A 6,649-nucleotide genomic window follows, 5' to 3' on the forward strand; every position below is an offset into this window, starting at 1 on the left:
AGTCCTGGCTTTAGGTAACATAGGAGATGGAGGGTCAAGTGATGCCATTGGTCCCTGCCCTTTTCTTTATTTCCCCCTTAGGTTATTCTGGGCTTCCCTGTGGCTCAGCTGGTAAAGAATCTGCCCGCAATGTGGGAGGCCTGGGTTAGGAAGATCCCATGGAGAAGGGAACGGCTACCCACTCCAATATTCTGGCCTGGAGAGTTCCATGGACTGTATAGTCCATGGGGTTGCAAAGAGTAGGACACTACTGAGTGACTTTCGCTACACTAGGTTATTCTATTCTTTAGATCTTGCCTCACCACTGTATGGACAGTATAAGCTGCTCCACATTTATACATGTCATAATTCCAAGAACCCTCTCCTTCTCTGTACTTGCATCCATTATATTAAAACAAACACTGTGTCTGCTAGGGCTTCCACTACAGATGCAAGAAAAATGTGTCCTCATGCTTTCTGTCTGATTGTGGCAGCCCAGATTGAATGGGGGAATACAAGGAAAAAAATTTGCACCTCCCAAATAACCTTGTGAGCAGTAAAAGCCTGCTTTATTCTAAAGAAGAATGTATAGGAGTTTACAAGGCTTTCCTGGTGGCTCATAATCTCCCTGCCAATATAGGAGATGTGCTTTCAATCCCTGATCTGGGAAGGTCTCCTGGAGAAGGAAATGGAAACCCACTCCAGTGTTCTTGTCTGGAGAATTCCATGGACAGAGGAACCTGCACAGTTCATTGAGTCATAGAGTCAGACATGACTGAGCAACTATACAGCAACATTGAAAGATTATTCCCTTATAACCTTACCTTCTGATTGATTTCACTTCTAAAAACATAAGAGTTAAGTCTACTATGGCTGATGCATGTTGATACATGGCAGAAAGCAACATAATATTGTAAAGCAATTATCCTTCAATTAGAAAGAAAGAAAAAAAGGTTAAGTCTAAGTAAAGAATAAAACCAACACTGATTAGACCTGTTTGGAGGACCAGATCTTTTTTTTTTTGACTAACTGTTCTAAATTAGGTGTTCTAATTGGCCAGTCATGCAGTCTGTATTAGGTGCCTAGCTCTGTGACTAGGAATTAGGACCCTGGATTAATGGTCTTATCAATAGCCCATGAAATGGAGGAGGGTTGATTCATAAAAAGAGCACAAGGCCATTAAAATAATAATAATAAGAGCACTAGATGTCCACTATCAGTTCTTTAGTTTATAGCATATGTTTTTAGAGGCATAAATGCTGAAAGAGAGAAAACAGCATCTCCTCAATGATGGCATTGGTAAATTTGCATCCCTTACTCGGGTTGGCCACTCTTGAGCTGTGATATTCCAGTTGGGATGTCCGAGTACAGGGACAGTGGCCCCTGAGCTGATGAGAGGTGGGCTTCTGCTGGGATTGTATAACAAGGTCAAATCTGAAACAAACTCATGGTTTTGAAGTTACGGAAATCAAACAATCCCTTTGGCTCAGAAAGGCATTCATGGAGTGAACTAAAGTATTGACTCCTTTTGCATTGTGTAGCAGGGCTTTGACCCTGCCCTGAATAGTAGGACTTCACATACCAGGAATCCACACAGGCTCACCCCATTATATACAGAGCCCATGGAAAGAGAACAATACAGCCTGAAGTACCCTTTAAAATAGATTTTACAAAACGAATGTGTTTTTTGATCTTCACAGAAATATCCTTTTGGAAAAGGTGAATTCAGATAAAAACTACAAAAAAGGCATTAAGATTTATTAATATGAAGAAACAAGAACTATGTCAGATATCTTGATAAAAAGTCAACTTCTTAGAAGCCTATGCTACAGTCACAAATGAAGAATATCTGAAGATAAACCCAGGTAGCTCCAGGGATCCTGGTAGCAGGAAAAGAATAAACTCAGGAAGCTGGCGCTGGGGCAAATAAACTAATGAGAAGCAGTATAGCCTAATGCTGAAGCATATCTGCTCTCAGTTCAGTTCTGGGTTTGAATTCAGTGTTGTCACAGTGACTGGCTTGTTCTTGGAATATTTGCTTCAGTTGTAAGATGGGAATAATGATAACATCTAGTTTATTGACTTGTAGAATACCTAAGGAACTTAGATTGATGCCTATATACACTCAAAATTCTTAAGTAGTAGTATTATATGTAAGATCTGAAGTCACAGAAGATAAAGTCCAAGTGCTCAAGCATTGCATCTTGAATAATGAAGCTGAAGCTGTAACTGAGCAGGGCCCTATGGGGTTTTCCTGCAACAGAACACCCTCTATTTCCTCTGCCTGCCTCTTCTTTGTAGAAAAGCTTTAGCCTCCTAGGCTTTCCCAAATTCCAAAGAATACATTTAATCAGAGAAGTGAGAAAGTCCCCAAAGAAAGAAAAACAGTCAAGTGAGACAAAGTAATAATAATTTAGCCACCAAACAGTCAAGGACCTTTAGTTCCCCCTCAAAGGCTAGAGATAATACTCTGTTCTTTGAGCTGTTTTGCAGATACTGAAACCCTCACCAGGTGTAAGAAGTTAACTGTATGCTGCCCACAAGCACACAGACCCCACACTAGTTGGAACTAGAAGGGGAATGATGTTGACTCCAGTTCCCTCATCACCAACCAATGAAAACAATGTCCACAAGCTGATCACGCACCCCACAACCCCCCTCCCTCACCCTGTCTTTGAAAACCTGACCCTGAAATCCTTCAGGAAGTTCAGGCCTGTTAAACACCAGCTGCCTGGACTTCTTGCTTGGTACCTTGCAGTAAATGCTGCACTTTCCTTCATCACAACCCAGTGTCAGTAGATTGGCTTGTGGGCAAGTGAATCCAAGTTTGGTTCTGTAACATAGCTATCAAGACCACACTGCAGGAGGAGGTAAATTTCCCCAAAATGTGTTACAATACACCATCAGAAGAAGAGGTAATGCAAGCTGGGAGGCAAAGTAAAACAAAATCCAGGAGAGTTACCAACGTGGGGAATTAATAATCCATTCGATTTCCTTATGTATTTCATTGGATGTTGGTCACATAAGGACAGTAACTTTGCTTCATAAGGGAGATACTGAGAGTTTGGTGACCTGATGTTATATTGATATGAAAAGAACATCCTTATATTCACAGCTACAAAAAGTACCAATTTACACATATCTGTTCTGATGCTATATATAATAAAAGCAAATGACAGTTGTAGTGTAATGCAAGCAAACTATTGTTAATTCATTCAAACCCCATTATATCTATGAATATGAGGCCTTTAAAAATAAATAAAAGATGAAGCCTTGTTCATCATTGGTCTCTAATCCCATTCAACACAGAAAAAGCCAAAAACACGCTCTGTGATACATTGCTTTTTGTGTAAACTTTTCTTGTTCATTGCTGATGTCTTGACTTTTTGACATTTATTGAATGAAAATAATTGATTTTCCTCAGTTTATAAAACTTGGTGAATCCTTATTTAACTTCTTGGCAGTTATAAGTAATAAAGAAGCTTCCTGAAGTAAGATTTTTACAAAGTTGGCTTAGGGTTTCCTTACACAAAATTCCTGGGAAACTAGAATTGAAATAGTCACTTTTTCTTCTTTTATATGAATTTTTTTCTTCTTTTATCATTGAGCACATTCATTTACACTTTTTGTCTAGGGTTTTTCTGGACTGTTAGGTTGCTACTTTGATTTATTTTAGCTTTCGTTTTATGGTGAAAGAAAAAAAAAAATTAGCCATTAAGCGCTTGGCTTTGGACAAAAGATCTCCCATGGTACAATGAATGACCTACCTTTTTAAAACAGATTTGAGAAAGAAAGTTTAGCAGTTAGGTTTCAGCTGCATTCTTTTAAGATGTTGTGAAGTCATGAATCTTTGGAGATATGAAGTAAGGAGAAAGAGTCGTTCTAATCTACCTTTCTATTCTGTATAAACTAAGAAAATAGTTTATGTGTGAATCAGTGTCATGTACTGCTTTCTGGGCTTGGCATGTATGATCTCATTTATCATTTACTCATTCATTTGATGAGTATTTTAACTCAGCTGCTGTTCTAGGGGCCAGGGGACACAGTTAACAACAAGAGCAAAAGATTCCTGCCCTATGGAGCTTATTGAAGGGCAAAGATAATAAATAAGATAAATAAGTAAAAAAATACTGATTAAATTGTGATAATTCAGGAGTAAAACCAAGCAAGGGTGTGGAATATGAATTGGTGGTGGTGGGGTGGTTGATATTTTAGAAAGATAGCTAAGTAAGTCTTCTTAGAGAAGATTTTTTTTGTTTTCTTTCTTTATTTTTTTTGAGTAAAAACTCTATGAAATGAGAGGAACACTATATATACGTGTGTGTGTGTAAATAATAGGAACAGTTCATGGTGAAGGAAATGTCAAGTTCAGAGGCCCTGCAGTGGCTCCAGGACAAGTACATTGGAACACTTAGGGAATCAGTGTTCCTGGAATGGGTGAATGAATAGAAGAAAGAAAGGAATGAAGTCAGAGAGGTAAAATAGGGGCAGAAGAGGTAATTATGTCAGCCTTTATAGGTTCACATAATAAGCATTTAACGTTTACCATAAAAAAGATAATATTTCATTAGAGTATCTCTAAGGAAGGATTGAGATATCTGAAAAATTAATCTAAAAATCATGTTTTATCAAGATCACCCTGCTTGGAAGAGACAAGTAGGGTGCGAGAGCATGGCCAGAATAATAGCTGAAAGGATATTGCAATAATCCAGAGGAAGGATGATCATGACCTGAACCAGCATGGAGGTGATAGTGGTGGAGAAACTGTTTGAATTCTGAATATGTTTTGAAGGTAAAGCAACAAGATTTGCTGATTGAGCAAGAGATTAATTTTTTTTTTAATCGGGTACACCAGTATCTTCCTATCATCTCTCTTAGAGCAGGACTTCTTGCTTAATGTTACTTGTATCTATTGATCAATTTATCATACCTCTATAACTCTTATTTATCTATAGCCATCCATCCACCCATCCACTCATCCATGATTCTCCCTGTTTTCTTTCTTTGTTCCATCTCATTCTTTCCTAACAGAGTTAGGTTGATCTTATATTTCCTCAAATATGAAGGAGTTAATTAATACATTTTTGAAAATATAAAGATTAACCTGACTCTGTTAGGAAAGAGAGGGAACAAAGAAAGAAAACAGCAGAACCATGGATTAGCTTGCTTTTCATACAAAAGGAGGGAGAGCCAGGCTCATCAAAATAATCTGGTAGAGTTTAAGATTTGAAAGGTCTGTCAAAACCACCTTTGGGATAATGCCCTTATAATGAGAAAAATTGATGCAAACAAAATAAATAATAATGACAGGTCCAGCCATATTTGGGGTAAGGTGTAGAGAAGAGTTTGGGAAAAGATTGGAACTTTAGGTAATAAGTTAATTCATAAAGATTACTCATATATAAAGTAAGTATTCTTCTATACTCAAGAGAACCTCCAGGTTCTGCTCTATTCTGTCTCCCAATGGATAATGTCAAGTTGTCAACTCAATATAGGTAGAACATAGTGTATTTGCAAATCCATATTGTCTTACTCACTCTAGTCCTGTCATTACTGCTAGTAAGGAAGTATGGACTAAGAAAATGAGACCTCTCATTGTCCCAACACCTTGTGTAATTTCTGCAGAGATGTAATAACTCAGGCAGCCTAGGCGTAGATTATACTCTGAGGTTTCCACTCCCCAGGAGAGCTGGATACATCCAAACAGTGAATTAAAACAGACAGCAATGTTCATAGGGCAATGCATTTTAAATATTTCTGTGTGAACCAGAATTACAGCATGTCATGACAGATTGAATAGGGTAATATATGAGCATTTAATCAGTAAATGAAATAATGGTAGTTAATCTCTCTTGTTATTGAAAGGCAGGTGATGCCTGTAGTGTCCCTGCTTTAATATTTATTCAGAACACATAAGGTAGAGATTGTTCTGACAGATTAAGAATATAATACATGTTGTATACCTTCCATAGCCTCAAGTGAGACATAAAAGTTACATGACAATGGAGGCCAAGCAGATGTTGGAAAGAAGTGAAGCAATAAGGGCTGATATAAACTTGATGTAAACTTGAGATGCATATCTGGTTGAAAGTCACAGTGACTATGAGTTTAGACAACTGTCTCCAAGTAGGACTTAACCTCAAAGGGCTATATGTTCTGATTTTTCTGGTTTTCAATGTGAGACTATTAAAAAAAATCCATATCAGACCAACAAAACACATCCATGAACTAGCATTTTGACACATGTCTAAATTTCCAAACTGAAAAAGATAATATTGGGTAATGAAGTGATTAGGAATGCAAACTTTTAACAGAACCCAATTTAACTCTCCCCTTATCTGTTAACTCAGCTTCTTTGAAAGTTACTAAAATTCTCTGAGCCTTGATTACCTCAACTGTAAAAAGAACATGATTCAGACTCTGCTGCTGCTGCTGCTAAGTCGTTTCAGTCGTGTCCAACTCTGTGTGAGCCCATACAAGGCAGCCCACCAGGCTCCCCCATCACTGGGATTTTCCAGGCAAGAACACTGGAGTGGGTTGCCATTTCCTTCTCGAATGCATGAAAGTGAAAAGTGAAAATGAAGTCACTCAGTCATGTCTGACTCTTCACGACCCATGGACTGCAGCCTACCAGGCTCCTCCATCCATGGGATTTTCCAGGCAAGAGTAC

General features: G+C 38.2%; 1 non-coding gene across 1 annotated transcript; it reads left to right on the forward strand.

Moving 5' to 3' along the window:
* The first annotated feature begins 375 nt into the window (after positions 1–375).
* LOC128051817 (small nucleolar RNA SNORA31) lies at positions 376–499 on the forward strand. Its single transcript, XR_008199748.1, has one exon. It is a non-coding gene; the product is annotated as a small nucleolar RNA SNORA31 (small nucleolar RNA).
* Positions 500–6,649: the final 6,150 nt, after the last annotated feature.

Source organism: Budorcas taxicolor, chromosome 7, assembly GCF_023091745.1.
Source record: "Budorcas taxicolor isolate Tak-1 chromosome 7, Takin1.1, whole genome shotgun sequence".
NCBI classification, from domain to species: domain Eukaryota; kingdom Metazoa; phylum Chordata; class Mammalia; order Artiodactyla; family Bovidae; genus Budorcas; species Budorcas taxicolor.